The sequence below is a fragment of the Agelaius tricolor genome, unplaced genomic scaffold, assembly GCF_023055355.1.
Source record: "Agelaius tricolor isolate 1412-34295 unplaced genomic scaffold, bAgeTri1.0.p SCAF_11, whole genome shotgun sequence".
NCBI classification, from domain to species: Eukaryota; Metazoa; Chordata; class Aves; order Passeriformes; family Icteridae; genus Agelaius; species Agelaius tricolor.
The window spans coordinates 13207292-13230474 of record NW_027269271.1 but is presented as its reverse complement, the minus strand read 5'-3'; the positions used below and the strand labels follow the sequence as shown (position 1 = coordinate 13230474).

The window sequence follows — 23183 nt, the reverse complement described above, 5'->3', positions numbered from 1 at the left end:
TTTTGAACCTAAATGCTGTCCAACTAAGAGCAAACATCTCATTTATTTATGTTCACCTAAAAATTGTTTAAAAGCGCCATTTCACCGCACTTGACATTTAATATTTTGTTTCCCCTTCTGCATGTCTGTAGATTAAGAAAATTCTTTAAGTAAGCCCTCTCTAACAATTAATATGATAGTCAAATTCTCAAAAGAAAAAAAGTATATTCATTTATGGCAATATCTCCAAAACTGGAGCTCATATTTCAAATGGTACACAGAGGTTGAGTCAGACAATTCCCTGCTATATTTAGAGGATTATGATTAAACTCTTATTACACTGTGTCTGCAGTGCATTTGTTTTGACTACATTCTACTGATGGTATGCAAGTATTAAAAATTTGCCTACAGATGCTGCTCATTAAATGATGGACAGCATAGATAGATGACACTTCCAGTTATTTTTGAGGCTAGTTGGTATTTCTCTAGATAACCTCCACATTATTAAAATTTCTACTTAATTTAGAGAAGCTTTAGGATAATTTGAGGCCATCATTGGGCAATAGTGGAAGAGAGGACACATCACTCCCAGAGGACCCGTATGGCTGTGGCTGTCAGGTTGTTTTTCCCCCTCAGTACTGCATGAGTTAACAGCAACTAAACTTTATGCACATGAAAAGCACAGCCTAACCCAAGATGCACTATTGATATGTTTTCAGGAAAACTAGAGCCTGATAGATAAAAATGTGAAATCTCACCAAAACTGCTTTAAAGAATCTAAGATCCCAACAGAACAGATGACAGAAAGGATCTGGAGGTGAGCAGGAACTTTCCCTAGGACACTAGGGACTATTTCCCATTGTTTGGTCAGGATTTAATATAATGTGTTTGAAAGGAACAGAACAATTCTTTAAAAGAGGCTGACTGCTAAGTGTCCAAAGAGCAAATATTATGACATAATTCATGGTCCAGTCTTGGAGATATGCTTGAGGAAAAAAAAAAAAGGAAACTATGCTGTTTGCTCTGACAGATTTATAAATAAAGTCTTTTGGAAGGCATACAGGCCAAAACATACACTACACTGCCAAAACCACTGAAAGTAATCTCATAAAAAACAGTAGTTCAAGAAATTCTTCAAATATTCAGTTTTTGAAATTGAAGCTAGAAGTAAGCATCAGACTTGCTACATTGCTTTCAGCCTAACACAGCTCCAGAATCTCAGTGTGATGAGGTAGCTGTTTTTTAGAAAGATGAATAAATACAGACACTGGTAACTCTGAAGTCATGTGGCTACAGGGAAATTTCTTCCCAATCTGCTTTGAGGCATGAAGGTTTATATACTTCTAACCCCAATACAACTCTTAAGAATTTGCTTTCAATGGGTTTTAAAGGCTTGTAGACCCTTGGCCTTAAAGATACCTTGTTGCAAAGAGTTCCACAAGAAAATATTTCCAGAATATAATTAGCCCCCTTCTCACTTAAATGACTGTCTCTGTACAGTGGTCAATTCAGGAAAATGACCAAATGTCAGCTTATTTAAGGTTTCAGCACAATAGGTAATCAGAAGAGCTTTCATTCAGCCCAAAGAAATCAAGCATATGATTCAACAAAGTCTAGCAGAATTAGCAATGAGACTTAGAATTTATTATGGAACACAGGTACTTCTTAGTACTAGCTGAATTTGATATTTATAATATGAGTTATTACTTACATTTGGTGATTAGTAAATTAGTGATAAATTGGTATGATTGCAAAAGTATTCCATTCATTTATAATTCACCCAAATGAATTTAAAAACATTTCAGAAGTGCTTCTGATGAGAGTAAATAAATGGATGTAATGACAATCAGAGGGTTCACTAAGGTCTCACCATTTATCCCAGCATTTTTTTTATTAGTCTACTCATATGGAACAAGCACAACATAAGCTGAAGCCGTTCTCCCTTACATTTTTTCATCAACAGTTCAGAAGCTTCCCCCTCTGTAACAAAAGCTGCTGGGCTGGAATAAAATGTGATTTGCTTGTGATAGAGATCTGACTGCCTAATGAAATGGTGAAACAACCCACCAGATTAAAGAAAAAAAAAACAATACAGACAACAGAAACAATAGTAATGCCAAGCTATTAAAAAAGAAGGCAAATCTAAAAAAACAAAAAAGGAAATGAACACTCAATTTGACTAACAATCTCTATGTTCCTGCATTTTCAGACAAGTATGTAGGAAGGTAATAAATTCCATTATAGAGATTTGTGGAGAAGGAGTTTTTAAAAGGTTGAAATTAAGGAGATTTAATGCCAACTTTTAAAAGATCTGTTAGTAGTAGTGGGAATTTGCAGAACGTTTTCTGATAAATCCAATGGTATTTAAGGAGCTGAGATCCAAATCCAGCATGCATTTGAAAGACAGCTCACATACTAAAAGATAAGCATCTACCACATACTTTGACACGTTGGGATCTGTAATTCCACTAGTTAAGCACCCGTAGCTGAGGAAACTGCTGATATGGTACTCTCCTGATAGAAGTGCTACAGCTGCTACCAGATGCTAGATGTGGCTATCATTTACCTTGCTGTAAAATAATGAGATTTAATAAACAAAGTCCATTTATCAAGACCTCAGACAGGGGAGTGAGATATAAAAATGAAAGACAGAAAAATACCTTATGGAGATGACATGCTACTCTCTGTTGAAAGCTACTCTTTCAGGTCTCATTAATTATGGAACAAATATTTGCTATTATGGAAAGACATAAACAATGAAAAAAGTTTAAGATGGGAGAGTCCCTGACCTTTTCCTTGCCTTAAAACAAAGAGCTTTGGCTTTCTCTATTGGTTTGCTTTGTTTTATAAAAAATAAGAATTTCCAGACTATCAGTGGAAGAAATCCAATAGTGAAAACACAACATGAAGGAGAAGCAGAACGTACATCAAGCAAATGTCTCTCCCTCATCAGCACAGGTAGGCAGAGCTGCTCTTGTCCACTGAGGATAGCAGGCTGATGACAAACTGATGAAAGATAATACACCTGCTTATGTGTTTGTTTTTCCTTAGGGAGTAAAACACCCCTTCCCAATGCCACAACACACATGTTTTATTATGACTTCATAATTACTAGGAGTCCTGAGAGGACTTGATCTTGTCAAACACCAAAAATGCTCACTAGATTGAGGCTTGAGAGCCAAACTTTCTTCAGGAAGAAGAAAGTGGTGTTAAGTTTCAAGCACCCAGTAGGTTTGGGAATTCCTAGCAGACACAATTCAGATCTTCTGATCCCAGTGATCCAGCAATAGAAGAAAAATAATCTCAAATGTCTTGAATAGTGGGCTACATTCTCACTTGCAATATATTGGAGCAATTTGATAGTTTATAGTTTTCAATGCGTATATGAGGTAGCTCTAATGAGGCCTTTAAGTAAAGATGATCCTAGTCCATAGAAAAACAGCCAACAGAGTCAATTCAGACTGGTACCAGAGACTGAATCTTGAAACAGTCTCAGTGGTCTTTATCAAACACTCTATGAACAAGAGAAACAGATTTTAAAGGAAAGCAAACCTTCATGTCTTTGGATTGTATATCAAGCCAAACCAAATATTTGTTTCTATGGATACTAGATAGAATAAAAATGAATTTGGATCAATTCTCCCCACTCTGTGCATTTTCAAGTAAAGTTATTTTTTAATTTCCATTATATTATATTACAAATTTGAGATTTAAACCACTGAGCCTGAATATTACAAAGAAGCAGTTGATACATAATTTTTACTAGTAAGTCATTGCTAAAGTCTGTGCTTCTAAAAAATGTAAGCCCCCAAATCTAAGCAACAACACCTTTCCTCCATCTGTAGATACCTTCTTGGAAGAAAACTGACATGGTTATATCCCAGACTGTTAAAATTAATCATGCTAATGAAAAAAATAACGTAATGGCAGCAAATAATAAACTTGGATGAAAAGCATTATTCAAGGAAAATGGTCTGGAAAAGTTCAGTCATCATAGATATCGATCCAATGCTTCGGAAAGTAAGTAGGTAAGAAAGTTTGGAGATCAGGGAAAAAGCCCAGAAAAAATAATTCTTTGTTAAGACATTTTCTGCATAGTGTATATGCTGCCTAATGCTGGCATTCAAAGTACTTTACATAATCTGCATTTGCAAACAGTCCAGGGAAACCTGCAGGTTACACACAAACCATTTCCCTCACATTCCTTCCGACTGCAATCACTCTGCTCGCTCTTTCTTTCTGCCACCTGTAGGTGGCCACCATAAGCTACACTTATCAAATAACTCATTAGCAGGGTTTTCAATACTGTCATATCCAGATAATTAGCAATTTATTTAAATAACCAATTTCTGTGGAAATAATTGCCATGGAATGCCCTGAACCTACTTTTTATAAACTATAATAAAAGTGTTAAGATAATCCCTGACATTTGCAAATGCCATTACTTCACCTTTCCTTTTGATAGTGCTATGGCATTATGTTTAAACAATTACCTGATAACGCGGCAGCTTAATGAAACAGTGTAGCAGACACATCCTTCAAAATGACCAGAGAATGCATTTATATGCAGAAGAAAACCCAGTGAACAGACGTGTTTAGAGACAAAGACTATCCACAGTTGTTAAGAGAGCTGCAAACGGGACACACAATATTTAGTGCAGCAAAAAATACAGGGAGTTCCCAGAAAGCAAGAGCAGGATGGACCTTGCCACAACTTAAATGTTGCACAGCCCAGCACTTCTGAAGATCCAGAGATGACTCTTCTCACCGCTCCCTGTTTCCCTGCCTGGTCAGTCCTTCAGTCCATTATTACTCATTAATAGCATTTGCCAAAATCACTAACAATAACGTACCATTTACTCAGGCTCCAGCTATTTCCAACTGAAAATTTTAGTTATTCATGCGCCAATGGAGAATTCCAGGGAACAGTCCTTTTATGGAACATCTCTACATCAGTCAGCCTGCACCATCAAACTAATGGCTACTCAAGGTTTCATGTTGTTCAAAAGTTGCGATGGGCAATGCACCAACTCTACCAAATCAATAGCAAAGGTTCTGCTGACTACAGAGAAATCAGGACTTTGTCACAAGACTTCAGAATAAAGTTAATGATCCTGCAGATTTGAAGGAACTTCTATCTAACTCTGCTATAGCAGACTCTTGATACCCTATCAACTGACAGGATTTTTGTCAGCATATCATGATATACTTATATCATGATATACTTCCTTGATATACTGATAGTGTGTCAATAGTTCTTCTGATGACCACTGACCCTTCCTCTTAATTTCAAAGCTTACATCAGATGTGATTCTATTTGTGATACAGACAGAATTGAATCAAACCTCTGAATAGAAAAAAGAGGAAATAATTTTGCTTCATATTTCCTTTAAAAAAATTTGTACTCAAATAGAAAAAAAAGAACCCTTGAACTTCCATAATCACAGAGAAAAATCAGTGTCCTTTTTAGGATTTAATTTTACCATTTTTAATTAATACAAATGGTTATTTATGCTCTTTCAGCTAAAAATTCAGAAAATCACCAGAGCTCTCATTCAGTAAATGTTTAGTACTCATCAGAGAATTCTCTCAATTAAAAAAAGGCTAGAATCAGAGAAAGAGAGAGGGAAAAATTAAATTTTTCTTATCTGTAAATATTATTTATCCATGGAGACCTGGGGGAATTTTCACTCATATCAAACTTCAGTAGGAAAAACCAAGAGGACAGATACAAATTGTTTTGTGAATGCTGCAAGAAGTGGTTAAACATTTCCTAACAAAGCCATTCTCTCACTGAAAACTACAGATTCACAAAAAGTCAATACTTCTGGTCGTCAGCATGAAACCTAGCAAAGCATTTTCTGTTGCAATTCATCACACGTTCATTATTTAATTTCACTCATGGCTTTTAGTTTGGTTTGAGTTGGAGCTGGAAATTGTCTGACAGAATGCTTTCCATGTTCCTTGGGTGGCTCAGGAAGCCCTTTCTTTGCCTTGACTGCCTTGCTCTTGCTGCCCAGCAACCCTCCCCTGGCCAGACAAACCCTGCCTGCTACCCAGAGAGTGCCAGTGCCAATCAATAAAACAAACAATGATACAACAGCAATGAAAAGGTAATAATATAGTGCTAAGAGCCAGGGTAAGCTCCTGACGAAATACAAGGACAAGGACACGTGGATAGACCAGCATAAGAGCCAACAAACATTTAGAAAATATTGCCCAGTTACCAGACGAGATCACTGCAGCCATCTCAAAGGGACAAATGAGTTCCTGCTGAATCTTTCCCCTCAAAAGCGTAAGTAGTTCACTTTATCACGGGGTAGGGCTTGCTGCCCTTTTATTCCAATGCAGAGACTGACATTTAACCTGAAGTGTGGTAGAAATGGTTCTGGCTGTTTACAGATTTGTTCAAAGGCAGCCTTGCCTCTGTCAGCCTCGGCAGTGCTACCTTTGTTTGAGCTGGTTTTAACCTCCATAACAACCACCCCGGTCAACACGACCCTGGAACCAGGAGGGACGTGTGTGCCCACATGGCTGTGCCAGTGCTTTAGCACATACATAATTCTAACTGCAAAAAGGCAATTTAGTACAAGTAAGGACACACTGGAAGAGACATGACTGCCTGCTGAGCAGGGAATTGAGGTTCCTACACTGCATTTAAAAAGCCAAAATTACTGAAAAATGCAGTACAACAACTTTTCAGGCCATTTACAAAACATGACTCATACCTTGTCCTGTTTAATAACCACTTGCCTAAGAAGTCCATCACAGAAAGGGATGCAGAACTTTAGAAACAATGGCAAACAAAAGAAACCAGGCCTAGACAACTAGAAAGCTCAGATAAAGTATTTCTTTCTTGCTTTACATAACTCAAGTTAATCATTGTCCTATTTTGAGGTTTATCCATTTTATTGTCTATCTCTCTATTTTATCTATCTCATCCAGTTGCTATTATGTAGTAATAAACAATTTTATGTACCAGTATACTTAGATCTATTTATAGATACATAGCTATATTAAAAATACGTCACAAACACAAATTTTTGTGAAACAAAAGACTCAATTTGAGTAGAAAACACTGTATTTGCCTGTGCATTAGTGTCTACATACATATCTACCACAGTATTATTACATATCCATATAATCTGTGTGAGTATATATATACATGCACACTCAGTAGATGTATTTCCATATTCACATATACATAAAACAGTGGATGACACGTCCCCTGATAAAACCTGTTATTTCAACACTTCAAGTGAAAAGTGTTAAAATAAATGGCTCATCACATACAATGTGTTAAAATAAATGTTTATTTCAACACTATGTGTATCATAGCCATTTATTTCAACACTTCCCATTTCTCAAGACTCGCACAACCAAGAGTAGGAGAACTGATAGCTATACCTAAGGTAGCTGAAGCACACAGCTCTACTCTGCTTGCCATAGGATGAGTAGGAAGTTACTTGACACTTTTTTTCCTCCCAGCAATAAATGGAAACTACCTACCTTGACTGTTCGTGGGGATCTGCATGTGCCTGTAAGCTGGTGGGCTGTGTCATCATTTGGAAAGAAGTGCCATACCAGCGTCTTCTAAGATATTTGGGAAGCAGGCTACAGCTACCAGGGTAGGGTTGGGAAAAGAAGCAAAGCATGGGGCCCTTTGAGAATTTCACTTTGCTGTTTCTGACTCTGACACAAAAGCTTGTGGGCAGACAAAGATTTATGTGATCAAGAGCAAAACCTAGAGCTGTTCATCCTGAGGGCTGGATGGGATGTGATTGTTGCAGGACCAGCTATATTCTGGTGATCAAATTATGAGTTAGATATCATCTGGGTTCTCACTTTACCTGCAGAAAAAAGTTTATTGGGAGGGCTCTTCAGCTCAAGATCTGCCTTAATTTTAATACAGAACCTGATGGGTCTTTGGAGCAGCAATCTTCCATCTTTAGGTGGTTTCCAAAGCACAAATATAGTCACTGGGGGCTTTGAGCAGTTAGGCTAGTGTCAGCAGCTGAACTTGCTCCTACAAGCTGAGCTCAGACCTTACATTATAGGCCAGTGTTGGCTAGCATCAGTTTCTTTCTCTGTTTTATTTTGGGAGGAAGGCACAAGAAGCTTCCATTTTCTGGAAGCTCCCGCTGGAGCCAGAGGGCACTATGCCTTTATAGATCTAAGGGACAGAGGCAGGATAAGCATGAAAAAATTTAAATAATGCACAAAACCTCCACAAACCTTGAGTTCTCTCTGAGCAATATTTACCACTAACTTGCCTGTAATGTTTTCTTACAGCTTTCCTCCTTTGAAAAACTTTAAAAGCATGATTAAAGATTTTCTAGGCCCTAGCAGGACAGTGTGGTTTTAAGAAGATAAACACTTGGAGAGGCATTCTCTTTTCTTTTTCTTGTACATTTTCTTCTCTGAAATTGCAGATCTGTTGGTCAGAATGGACAGAGCACAGACCCACAAAACAAACTAATGAAAGGCCAGTGAAGAGTCTGCAACCAGCATGCCCTCAGAAGACTGTTCTGCAGCCAGACAACGAAAAACTGAGACCACAGTTTCATCAGCTCACAAATAAATTCACTGCCTTGAGCCAAGCCACTTCACAGTGTTAGTTGCCTTTATTCAAACATGTCTCTTCCTGTAAAATTATTTTCCTCCCCATGTCATTTTTGTCAGGTAAAACACTACAACCATTTTGTAGTAGAATAGTTTACAATGCAATTAAAGCTCTCCAGAAAAAACCCACAATGCTTTCAGCATTTCACTTTCTTCAGATGTGATTAGTTCCAGAAAGAGCAGGTATCATCACTCCTTTGTAGGCACTGCAGGTTATAAGATTAGTCCTCAGAGGTTGGCAACACATAATAAAAGTGCTTTATTCATAAACATCAATCAGTTTCAAGAATGGCAGTTGCTCACAGAATGGAAATATTCAGCTAATAACTACTGTACACATTAAAACACTCTATGACAGATATGTAGTGCTCATTACACCAGAACGCTTTCTTATAATTATGCTTTCATAACCAGGTACATAAGTTTCTAAATATTCAGTTCCTTACACTTTGTTTTTGGGTTGTTTTTTTTTTTTTTTAGGGCAGATATTAAAAAAATACTCTTCCCCCAGAGGGTGGAGGGACACTGGAACAGGCTCTCCAGGGCAGTGGTCACAGCACCAGCCTGACAGAGCTCAAGAAGCACTTGAAAAATACCCTTGGGCACATGGTGTGACCCTTGGGGATGGTGCTGTGCAGGGCTGTGAGCTGGACTTGATGATCCTTGAGGGTCCCTTCCAATTCAGCATATTCTGTGATTTTTTTTAAAATGAAATTTGGAGGACAAAACTTAGTTTTCCATGAATGAAAAAGACTCCCCTCACACAGAGAGGTGATACCTTGGATTTAGTTGAAGCCTTAGATGTGCATGGATGACAGTTTAGAACTTTCTTTTCTTCTTCTTTTTTATAACCTTCACAATCATAGGAAATTTCATGCCATTTCTTTAGCTGAGAACGTACTGAAAGCTGAAGAGTCAGTGGCATAATGAAAAGCAAAATAATTGCTTGTCCATGCTGTGTAAAATATCTGTGGAATAAAGGAAGCCCAAACCCTATTTGGAGAGGCCTTTACTAGTTCTGGATATATTACTGAGAGTTGCTAATTAAAACATGGTTATATCAGTCCTGCTTGTGACCAGCCACACAACTCAGTGCTGATTTCAAGAAGAAATTATACACCCATATCATAACTCTGCTTTCTGCATTAATAAAAAATAACAGCATTAATAGGCCTAAATATTCATTTGTTTGATGTATTCAGAGCAACAGAAGGGGGTGCAAGGGAATTTAGTGTATTGCTCTGTCAGATCACTTTAATTATCCAATGAGGGTAGCTCAGAGGGTGAGTAAGGGACTTAATTGATGTACTTACTCATCCCCTCAGCTTCCACTGAAGAAAAATGGTAGCAACACAACTCCTAAACTGCATTTGTTGGTCTTCAGTGATCAAAGTAAAGGCCAATTAACAGAAAGCCAGGGGCCCACAAAGCGTTTGTTGATTTTAAAATACTGATGAGAACACACACTGCTACTGTTAAACACACAGCAGCAGTATCTGGCACTTACACAGTGCCTTCTAGGAGAGGATGTCCAAATGCTATACAAAAGTATAATATTTTTATCTCCAAGAATAAAAAAACTACACAGGCAGGCCCAGAAATGTGTGTAAAGAGAGCAATTCCACCTGAGCAGAAGAGGCAGCAGTTGGTCCTCCTGGTCACAAATCCCCTGTCCCAGAATGTCCTCTTACCCTTTTCTCTAAAACTGTTTGTAATTTAAAGGATAACTTTTTAGAAGTATGCTTTGTGAATCAACTCAAGCAGTCTCCTCTCAGAAGTAAATTACATACTAATGTGCCAAGCACCTTATTCTGTGGGTTTTCATGGATGAGGTGTTATGTCCATTCACACCACTGCCTCAAGCAGGGAAATACAGGGGTTCACATAAGCACACAGGACTGTGGTTGACTGTTGCTGTCATGCATAAAGGAATTATTTTCTCCATCCTTCCTGTCCTTCTCTAACCTAAAAGAAAACATACATGATTCACTTTGGGGCCAGTATCTTTGGGAAAACTGTGTTGCTTCTGTGTTTTTCTTGAATATGTACAATTCTTAGAATTCTGAAGGTTATTTTAGGCAATCAATGTACATACCAAAATGAAGATACTTGAGCTATTGCTGACACAATACTGTGTATGGAAAACTCGAAGAGGAAGACTCACAAAAGCATAAATGCTCCATGTGAAACTCTAACACATCTGTTCAGCACTGGAAAGCCTGCATTTAAGTCCAAAGCACTAGAAAGCTGAGACAAGTGCATTTTTGGAATCAAAACAAATGACGGTAATTTAAGAAAATACTATGAAGCACACAAAGGCTGTACAATGCCATATGTTGCACAATGCATCTGGTAATCAATTTAATGTATATGCCAAGTTTACTAGAAGCCCAAATTGGCTTAAGTTCTTTGCTCAGAATTTCAAAAAGTAAACTAAAAGCATTCCAAACATGGTGCTCTTACAATTAGTAAAAAAGTGGATTTTTCTTTTTACCTACAGAACATAAAAAAAATTAATCTCTTAAATTACCTCACATAATGAATACACATCCAAACTCCACTTTTGATCAATAGCTTTCATAGACCCACAGTTTTGGGACATGGTTTGTTCTATAGTTTAAAAGATAAATGTGATTTTAAAATTATTTTATGCTCAATGTTTACTTCTGGCTTGTAGGTTTGAAATCATGTAGGTTTTATGCTGTCATTTGTGATTCTATACACAATACACTACTGAAGATGTCATCAAACACAGATGTATAACCAACCTTGCAAGTACTGTGGTCCTAAATCAAATATGAATCCACCATTACAGTATTAAAAATACAGCAGAAACCCCTAATTCAAGTGGGCAGTATCACCTATAAAGCCAAAATAAATGGTGTAGGATAATAGTTTCCAGACTTGGGTCACAGTGTCAATGCAGAGACTTGAGCTGTGCTAGCTGACCAAGCCTGATCTTGCTTGCTAGAGCATGCTTGTCAATATTTAGCTCCCAGAGAGTATGTCATCAATCTTTACAAAAACTAGCATAAATACAAAATACTATAGCAGCTGCTGTGATCCTTTTCCTAACACTGAGATTAAAATGCTGAAATTTGCTTTCAGCTTTTTAAACCAGAAGATGCGTACCATATACCTACTGTAACAAGAAAGCGAGAAAGAGCATTAAGGGATTGCAATGCTGTTATTAGGGCTTTAAAAATACATAAAAACACCAGATGCTTACATTAAGTGATTGGAAGATATTTAATGCCAAGCTTAAAAATATCACTTTCTCCTGTAACATCAGATTAGAAAATGGACTGGGATAAAATAGCATACACCTGCATTTTCAAAAAGAGAAATCTAAGCTGCACCAGTAAACCCCGCATCATTTACTTGGCTAACCACTGGAATTTCACCACAAAATGTAGGTGCACACTGCCTTAGGCATTTGACAGCAGTACATATACTAATATGTAAGGAATACACTAACCTCAAATTTCTGATGCATCAATGGAGCGAGAAAGGAAACCACCTCTGAGAATCCTTACAGGGATGAGGGGGAAGCCTGGGAGTCTCCTAGTGAAGTGCCTGATGCTTAGGGGATAACCCTCAGCACCTCTGCTTCCATCTGCTGTGCTCTCAGAGCTTGGCCATTCTGGGACAGCCCCAGAAGACTCAGGGACACAGACACACGTGGCAGTGGCACAGCTCAGGAGGGCAATGCAGGAAGCACAGGCAGAAGAGAGCACCACTGCTGCCTGCCTTCTGTGCTAGCCTCATTGGTGAGAAACAGAAAGAAACAGCAAAGGACAGAGGAGACAGCCCTGGAAAAGCCCAAGTTTACAAAAGAGACTAAGAGTGACATTTTTTTTAAGACCCTTTCACACTATCGGACTCTAACATTAAGCTGGGGATGTCTTCAGAGCTGCAAAATATTAAGCCTGAAAGAAAAGAAAAATAAACATACCGGAAAGAAATCTTTCTGCCAGCCCCACTCAGAAGGGAACTCCGCACTAAAACTCCCCACAACAAGATGGAGCAAGACTTTCCTACGTCTGGCAGGGTTTACCTCCTTTCTGGATACCTGCCAAGAGCTAATCATCTAAAATGTTTTTATAAATAAAGATGCAAACAACCTCTCTGTTATACCAATAAATCAGAATGTACCACATAGTAGATTTTTCTAATATTTCTTGACAAAGCAAGGTGCCAGGAGATCTTCCTTGGAAATCTGAATTCTTCAGATCCACCTTGAGTACGTTCTGAAGAAATTTCTCCTCTTATACATAAAAAAAGGAACAGATTCTTATGAGAATTGTTTGGCAGTACCTTCTCTGCAAGCACACAAAATTTATCAGTGCCTAGAATGAGAAGATTTCTCTGAGTACTCACTATTGAAAGCTAAGCAGCTCTTGAGCAGGCATGTATCCAAAAATTGGTGAAAACACTGCCATTTCTGGGGTACTCAAATAGGTGAGCAACTGACATGGCCTTAACAGCATAAGTAGAGCAATAGCTGACAGGAGTAAGATAAGCTGGGCCCAGCCAAAATCTGGACTGTAGTAACCACACATTCTTTTGGAAACCAACGGGTCTCAATAGGGTCATGAAACATTTGTGAATGCACAGACACTGCTGTAACACAGCTAGCTGTGTCTTCACTGACATGCCTGCTTGCAAAAACCACACAGCTTTCTCCTCATTTTGAGCTGCCTGTAACAAGGTTCTTCACAGCATCAGCCTTACCTTGGTGCTGAGTCAGGTGTGGTACCACACATTCTAGGGACAGACCACATGCCATTAAAAACACCCTCTCTTTGTATCTGCAATGGATTTCTCATTCTGGAACAGTGGGGCACTCTCCTCAACAGTTCTCCCTCGGCTCTCACTTAACCCAAACAACAGGGGCTCAGTCCCTGACTATGAGTGTCTTCCGGGATTTAAATGGAATTTAGGGAAGATGGTTACATGGTGCATGTTAATAGGAAAGACAATTTCAATTATCCAGCAATGCAGAAACTGCAAATTGATCATAAAATGGAAAACTGAATTCCAACAGCAGGTTCCCTAAAAGATTTTGTAGGATATGTTTGTATATCCTGTATGTGAGCAGGACGTTTATACAGCTCATTGTATACAATGAGGTGCTTGCATGAAAAGGCACATTAAAATGCAGATTCCCTCACTGACTACTGTATATTAGATGCATTCTTTTGAAAGGTTAAAAAAAAATGTTCTGATGGTTGTGAAATACATTTATAAATGCTTCTGGTAATCATTTGCTAGGAATGAAGTGATACCCAGTGAAATACAAATCCAGAATCTACCCAGTAAAACAAATTGCTCTATTTCGTCTTCTGTATTTTACGTGTGAAGTTGGCATTAGGATTTATTCCTTATTCAAGCAGGATATTAGAAAATGCAGAATGTTAGCAGGATTTAGGTGAATAAAGATGTATTCCCTGGTGAGTTTATAATAAATCATAGCTAACCAGTGGTAGAACTTTTCAAAGCTACATAGAAGCAGGACATCAGCACTAATGAGGTAAGTATATCCTTCTAAAGCTGATTGGTGTAAACAAATGCCTTGCATTTAAACTTGTTCCAAGAATAATTTCTTCATTTTTTTCTAAACCCCTGTATCTGATTGTCAAAATCTCCCAAAACAGGATTACTCCCAGCAAGCACACCTTCATGTAACTGTGAAACTTTCTCTTCAAGACACTGTGACCCATTTCTAAAGCACATCAATCAAGTCCTTTGTAAGTGGTAGGAATGGGGAGAGCCTCAACATCCTCAAAGAGATGCACAAGCTGTTGAGGCAGCTGATCCAGAGGGAGGAGCTCACACACAATAGAGAGGTTGGGGTGCTTTGGCAGCAGTGGTAGGATCCCCACAGTGATGGAGAAGACAGTAGTCAGTCAGCCTATTCTGCAAGCACAGCTGTCCCACAGAGAGAAGGGAGAACAGGAAGAAGCTCCAGGCTAGTACATGTTAAATAAGAAGTAATTTTTCTAATTATTTTTTAGCTCCTATTTTGATTTTGATCTGTAAATGTGATGCTGTTTTTTTTTTTCATAAATGCAAAAATGCATTTATTCTCCACATGAGAATATGCCCTCCACAGAATAAAGATGGGCTCTACAGACAATACCACTTAGTGACTAGAGCAAATCAATATGCAAAGTAATACTGAAAAAAATCAACGTGCTTGAGACACACCAGGTCAAACTCAGGGGTTTTAACCTCTGCTGATACAATTGTTACTCAGAATTGTTTACAAATTCTACCAGCTTCTTGATTTGGTTTTGGGTTTTTTTTTGAGGGGGGGAGATTATAATTAGAGCTTCTGCTCTGACTGACAGGTACAGTTTATAATTTCCACAGAAGGCACTTGTCTCATTGATCACTCTTAAGCACCACCTGTACCACAAGCCCTGCTGTTGATTCAGATATGGAACAACAAGTCAGCAGGAAAGATGATTATGGGCCCTGCACCGTCAGCAACACAGAGCTTGGAACATCGACATGAAATCACATGAATTGGGTCCCTATTTACTTTGTCAGGTCTTTCCTCTGCCTCCTACACTGAAGCTCCTTAAACTCTCGTAACAAGTATGCAGGTTTTAACCCACCATATACATACACTGCAACAAAGCTTCGTAGACCTACAAACCTGCTTGAACTCTGCCACTTGGAGCCATCTTTGTGCTCCAGTCCATGACCACATGCCTGTCACTTCTTCTGGAATGACAGAATGTACATGTGCATCACCTGCACACTGAGAGAGGAAAGCTTGGCCCAACCCTAATTTAGTGATCCCCAGAGAAAGGTCAGCAGCCAGAGCGACCCTGCCAGCCAGTCACTGGGACAGCACAGGGCACACAGTTCTCCCAGTTTAGACACACTTCTGTAGTCAGCAGTAGCCTTTCAGTTGTAGGAAAGGCTGGAGAGTTATACTGCATGCCATCACAGTCTCTAGACCTCATTCAAGAATGATTTTGAAGTCAAAATAAATTTTGACTTCATTGTGACTGTCCATGGAGAGAGGTGAGCAAGACTGAGACCTGCTGAGACTTAATGGCAAACAAACCTAGCAGTAGACTTCACCACACTTTTCTTGATTTTTATTATTTTAATTAATGTCCATTTGAAAATTTTGATAGTATTTTCATTCCTGTGTTAGAATAAACTAAAAAGTACTTAAATGCCAAGTACTTTTCAAATAAATAATTCATAAGATCCTGAAAGTAGTTAAATGACCTCTGAAATTAATTATAGCAATCTTTTTACAACAGAAAAATTTCAGTTTTAAACATAATAATCTTCAAAAGACATGACACAAAAGAGATTTTTTTTTGGGGTGTGTCTTTGCTTAAAATTAGAAGAGGTGATCATAAGACACCTTTTCCCAGATCTGAGAGACATGGAAAGAATCAACTCGTGCTGACGAAGTCACCACCACTGGGTTTGATCTTGCTGATATGACCAGAAGGAAAGATTTTCTGCTCCTGACTGACTTACTCCTCCTTATCAGGTCATAGTTTACTTGTGGTACTTTCATCTATACCCATTCCTGTAAATACAAGCTCCTGCTCCACCAACCTGCTTTGAAACACTTTTGAAACCTGCTCTGAAACATCTCTTTTACCTTCTCTATTCATTTCCATTCTTTGTTAATCAGACTGTGTCTTCAAAAGGCCAACTATGAGAACACTCAGTACTTAATCATGCTAATCTATAACACTATATGAACAGATTTCCCATTTTATCTTCCTGCACCCAGAATAAACCTTCATTCTCTTTCCCCATGTTCTTTTTCTGCAATCTATACTATAGTGATTTTTTCTTATTTTTCTCATATTACGTCTGTGAAGAATTTATGATTTTATATGAATTGTTTTCTGACACGTGCCTTTGGTTGCCATGAGTTAGACTCCATAGGTTAACACTTACCTGTTTATAACAAACCCCAATCAACTGTGAAATGAATTATTTCAACTGTACATATTCCATATGAGCTCTGATATAAACAGTAAATCCAGAGTGTTCAACAGCAGCAGTTTAGAGATTAACCTAATTACAGGCCATTAAACCAGGAGAATGTAGCCAATTGCATTTCTAGCAGCCTGCACAGAACAGCAACAGTTAATGATGATTTGATGGTTTTCTAGGACTTTGGAACAAATACTTGGCTTTTAGTCTGAGAGCAATGCTGGACATTCCTGTCTGATGCTTGGGGGATTCAGCCAACTAACAGATACATTTGGTGAAGAATCTCATTCTAGTCATGCCCTCCCTTCCTAATTTCCCTTTTCACTGTTTTGTCGTCTTTGCCTGTTCCTCAGGGAACCGAGTGATTGATAGCCTAATCCAATGACTGTATTACAGCTGCCTCAACTTGGACTCTTTTCCTTATCATTAGCAGTTAGCCTATGGTTAAATTCACAGCTCACTGCTTGGTACAGCCCCTGAGATTTAAGGGTCTGGCCTTTAGAAAATATTTAACATAAAATTGAAATCTTGACATACTGAGAATTCAGTTCTCTGCAAGGCTTCTTTAATTAATCCAGTGTACTGTACCATTGTTCTATATGAGGCTCTGACATGGTGAACTGTTACTGAAGCTCACAGAGATGTGTAATTCTAAATTAAACACTCACTTACATGTACCTACACTGCATTTGTTTCCCAAGTACATGTGCATGAACGTGAAAATTTAAATCCAATCTCTAACAATAATAAACCACAAACCAATTACACTCAAGAAGTAAAGACTCCTCATTCATTTCAAGCTTAGAATGAGCTTTTTTTCAAAGTAGGAGGAGGAGAAAACACAGCTTTGTTCAAATGCTCTGTGTAAAGACTCCTCCTTCATTCTTTCTCCAGGACTCATTTCATCTTTTGGTGAATGAAATCAATTACGATCATTTTTAATCAATGTGCTAAAAATGCAAAGTGTTTTCTTTGTGGGAATGAAATTGGCTAGAAAATATTAAAAACTGAAAAAATATGCTTAGTTCTCTAACCTTATTTAGAGAATAATACTTATTTTTAAATAGCTATAGGAAGGATGTAGACCTTGATCTATGCTGTAAACCTTTGCCCTACTTCCAGTCAGTCGATGAGCTGCAAGCCTCTATGAAAATGGCAGCTGAGTCCCAGATGAAAAATTATGCATCTCATAAACTGCTATTCTGCTGAAATGTCAAGCTATGGCAGGGCTGTACCTCAAATTCAGCACTTGGCATTTTCCTTCTGTCTGCTTTGTTGCCATGAAGCAAACATGAACAGTGAGGATTTGTGTAGGGCAGGTAGCAGGCGAGCTCCCTGTCAAAAATCTATTATTAGGGCTCTGATCTCTCCTGCACAGACCAGTGATGGCAGTACACTAAGAGAAATCAGACTGCTGCAAGGACACGACAGAAAACAGAGGACTCTTTGTGAATCCTGACATAATATATGCAAATAAGGGCTTTTAATGGCTGGGCTACATTGAACAGGAATAATAAAACAAAATTAAAATTGTACTATGGCATATATTTGGTTTTTACCCCTTTCCACACTGTTTTATAAATATACATTAATGTAAATAGTCTTTAACTCTTGGTAAATATTTATACTAAACTGGAGTGCCTAAGCATACATACATTTTGTTTTGTTTCCAGTGACGGGCAGCTTTTCATTCATTTCTATTGACCAAAATCCACTGCACTGTCACTGACAGAACTGTGATGAGTAAAGTGAATGCTCTTAGTTGGTTTTTTCACTTTTCTTTTAATCATGTGTCATTGAATTAAAATGAAAAGGCAGCCTTTATTATTGTAACTTCAACTTTTTCTCTTTCAATATAATTCATACATTTCAGATTAGAATATATGTCTCTATTAATAAAGTCAATATACATTTTAATTTAATAACTCCTGAAAAGCATTCCCTTAAATGCCACAATTGCTCTTGGACAGTGTTTTTCTGAAAAAACAGACAGCTCCGCTAACTTCAGAAAGTAACTAAAATTAACTGTCTCTGCTGTTTTCCAATAATTTCCAATTATTCCTGTGTTTAATGACTGAATCCACCACCTAGATATCCTCCTTCTGATATCCCTTGTGGGAAGCTATGAAGTAATAGCACACAGCTTCCTGAATCTCTTCTTCTGGAAAACAAGCACATGTACTCGCACATGCTGTACAATAATTTGTGCAAATAATGCCAAAGTACTACAGCATATAATAAATGGACAAAGCAATAACAGCACACAGACATGAGGTATTTGAACTGCTACTGTAAAATACTGCAATATTTCTGAAACAAAGCATTAAAAGAATACATAGTGAGTGCACCGTAGAGAGATTTGCTTTTAACCTAAGTTTTTCCTAAGTCCAGTGTATGGTTTTATAAATTTATCCCCTAAGGATTTGGCTTCCAGACAAAAACAAAGAAACAAACAGATGACAAAGAACAAAAAACCATGGAAATTTAAACAGAAGCTCTGCTCTATTTTGCCTGCAATAGATATCCCATTGTGCTGCAATGTGATGTGTTTTATAAAACACATCTGGAATATGGAAGCACAGTATGAAAGCTCATGGAAAAAACCTTTTAAAAAAATTAAAATACATTTCAAAGAAAGAAATCTTAGGGAAGTGTGCAGCTGCTGACAGTATATTAACATTTCTCAGAAACCTGGCAACTTTTTCTGGTATCTATAAAATACCAGAATAAGCATTTCCAAAATAATTTACACATACACAAACTAAAACACGTCTTTCAGAGCCAGAGGTCGTAATTCTTTGTGAGGATAAAACCTCCACTATTTGCCTCTTTTTAATAGACAAATACCTTGCAAATACTCTTCCAATGTATAGGAAGAACTCATGACCAAATCTCACATATTCTACATTCTTAAACCTGAAATACTGCTAGATCCATTTTAAAAGCTTCTTAATGGAAATCAAACTGTCTCTAATGCTGCAAACATATATGACAGTTACACTGCTTGAAAAACTGTATCTTAATTTTAATATTTTTTCTTTCATCATAAGGGCTAATTTCCTTAATCATATTTTGTATGGACTTCATTAGGATAACTACACTTTTTGAGTAATGGGAAGTTCCTCTAAATTTATTTTTAAAAGATTATTTTAAAAAAATGGATGAAGACTGGGGGATCCTCTAAACACAATGTCCTCTCAGATAACAGGGCCACAAAAATCTGCAGGGCTACAACAGCCTTTAGACTGCACTGATGCTCCACAGTGCAGATTGGAAATTAATTTTCTTTAGAAAACAAAAATATATCAAAATTAAAGTGAATTTTTTCCTGAAAAAAAAATATATATATATACTTTGTCAGAAGGAAAGAGGTGAAAGTAGAAGAAAAACCTAAGAGATTTTATGAAGCTCAATATTTGTAGGGTAAACTTGGAATCCAGGAGGGCCCAGCTATGACCTGGGCTCACACCTGGGATTTAAATCTGGCTCTCCTCATGTTCAGGTCAGCAGGCTGTGCTAGTATGAGTGTGTGTGTGCTGTGAGAGCTGTTTCACTTTGTATTAATAATTCAGTATTTGCAGGGAAGTGGAGAAGAGAGAGACTAGTCCTACAGCCTGGTCGCCAAACCTGGGATACCGGGATCCCTCCCTGTCAAAACCAGCCAAGAAACGGGAGGGTAGAAAGGAGGAAACAGGGATGCCTCTTGCAGCTTAGCAATTTTCAGCTGATCAAATTAGATCAAAACAGGAAGGTCACTGCCCGAGCACTGGCTGGCAAGAAAACACTGACTGTGACAACTCAAAACTAAATGGGGCAAACTTTTCTTCTTATTATTTTTCTTTATGTTAGATAAACCATAGGAAACTATGTGTGATTTTGTAATTTAAGAGGAATTACAAAAAAAAATTCCTGCTTCAAAAATGAAGAATGAACTTCTTGCATACAGCTGCTTCTGCATGAGACAGACAAGAAGAGAAGGGATGAAGAGGCCAAGGGGAAATTTATATGGAAAACATTTTGTCAGTACATGGCCACGTAGGAGGACATTTTTGATAACTGGAGGACAGGGACGTCTGTCAGTCAAAGTGTTGGGCAGCTGCTGGGGCAGGGCACTAACCCATCTTTGTTATTTGCTCTTTGTTGGAAATTTTCATCAAACTCAGAGGAGGGAGTCTGCATTCACCTGGAGAAGGCAACCTGCACTTCTCTAACACAGTGAATTTATAAATCTCTGGAGAACACTGGTCCTTTAAGAGACCAACTTCTTGTTCTGTGACCTGGTCACTGCCAGGGTCAGCAGACAGACATAGGGGCTGGGTAATGCTGAGGGTCACCACTGTTGATCCAAGATGCATTTCAGACCTCACCAGGACACCTCAGGGGACCCTGTGCTGAGACCTCCACAGGGCTGGGGCCAGCTCCCACCTCACCCACGGTCACACAGCACCATGAGCGTGGCACCCTGAGGGACAGAACTCCTGCCTCCCTCACTGTACCTCTGGGCCATGGGAGCATCACCGCCAGTCCACAATCTATGAGCATGGAAAAATCCAGAAAGCCTGATCCAGCCTGGCTGCGTGCTGTATCTGCCCAAGGTTTGTGCACGACAGAACAACAATGAACCAGCTGTGCTTTGGGAAAACACGCTGAAAATGAACCAGACTTATTGCTTCTATAATAGTGCTGCCTTTCACTTCAAAAATTAATTCTCTCTTGAGAGGAATTATTTGGAAAAAACAACAAAACCTTACTGACTCTATCAAATAATAAAATAAAACAAATGTATGCACATCAAAATAGAAACCCAATATGTTACGCTGTGAAGCGACTTTGATGCCAAGACCACAGAGCACTTCCCACCAAGCCTGTAGGCATGTAAGTGGTGTTCCTGCCATTCCACAGACAGGGGAAACAGAGCACGGAAAGGTCAAGTGTCTGGCTGCAGGCCACGTGTCTCCGCCGTGGCACAGCTGGAACAGGAGTACGGCCACCCTGCCCCTTGCTCTGACAAGATGACACACTCTCCCACTTTTTGTCTGCTTGTAGGCATGCTAGCTCTCCTGATTTAAAATTGCTTCCCTGCTTTTGGAAATTTGTATACTGCTACACCTGACTGCTGAGCAGGAAGTATTGCAACATGCTGCCGAGCGATTGACTTTATTGACTCTGTGGCTTTCTTTTGTGCAAGGAGTTGTGGCATTGGGACCCAGTGATGACTCTTTCAAAACACAATAAATTGACAACACTTTCAGCATTTTGAATATTTTTTAAATAAGCAGATTTGCATCATAGGTAATGGTGCATCCTAAAATGTAATTTTCTCTCTCTGATACACAAAAAAAATTCAGGAAAAAAATTATACTTACACACATACACACACACATATATATAAATAAAATAAAGAAGTAACTTTTCTTTGGGTCCATTTAGTATTGTAAACCACAGAAATGCTCGATCATCCTCACAGCTGGACATGCAGGTGCCACTGTAATTTACATTGCATACATGTTTCAAATTTGTGACATAGACACGCTTCTCTAAAATGCAGCCATTTTATAGATTTTATTAGGCAGAATTATGGTAGGAAGGAATATTCACAAATTGCAACTTAAATGAGAAAATGTGAATGGTGTTACTTATATAAAATACTACTGCAATAGTTCTTTTATTAATTTTTAATGCACAGCACCCACTGTGACCTCCTTTATTCTTTTCCTGTCAACATGGAAGGCTAGAGAAATTGAAATGGGCTTTAGCTGTTCTCTTCTTGTTCCCCTCTTCCTCCCATTTTGCATAATATTAAAATATAACATCTTATTGGACTGTCACTGTGAAACTATTACGCGATAGGCATAATGATTTTTTCTGATTGTTATCACTTTCTTACTTTTCAGCTTTCTCTAAAAAATTCCAAATTCTATGTAGTTATCTAAGGCAATAACGCAATTTGCCACTGAATACACTCATCTGAATTAAAGTTTGTTTAAAAGTCATCTTTTGCTACATTTCCTATGGTTCTCTAAGGATAACACCAGTCACATAAAAGAAAGGATATTTTTGCCTCTCTGGTTTCCTCTGATTACTTTTTTGGGTTGAGGTAGGAGGTGGGTCCAATAGAATAACATTTGACTCAACTGGGAGGATGCTATTACTTCTTTTATGCACATTTACTGCTACTTTTATCACCAAGGAGACTAATCTCCATACCAGTAAAGCCAAGAAACTCACAGCATTGTCTTCAGGGCCAAGTTTGTGTTGTCACAGCAAGAGAGTTCACAGGGTCAATAGATTAATACATTAGTGTGCACCGGCACTGAACTGGAGTGTAAAAGTTTTGCAGCTGGTTTGAAAATTAAACTGTGAAGCAGGAGTGGAAAATATGGGCTACACAAGATATTCTTGTATATCTTGAGGAATAGGCTACAAAAATATGCATACATTTGCCTAATACTGTCTATCATTTTTACCACAGTTGGGAAGAGGAGGAAATAACCTCTCTGGAAAAGGTGCACTTAGTGGGAAGGAGCAAGGAAGGCTGGAGATTGGGCTATGAAACATACACTGCATTTGGATTGTTGATATTTCCCCCTGTGATGCCC

General features: G+C 38.3%; 1 protein-coding gene across 4 annotated transcripts in view; it reads right to left on the bottom strand.

The window, feature by feature from the left end:
* Positions 1 to 23183, bottom strand: part of DPYD (dihydropyrimidine dehydrogenase) — a 331540-nt gene that overhangs the window by 61300 nt on the left and 247057 nt on the right. The gene's annotated exons all lie outside the window — the stretch shown is intronic.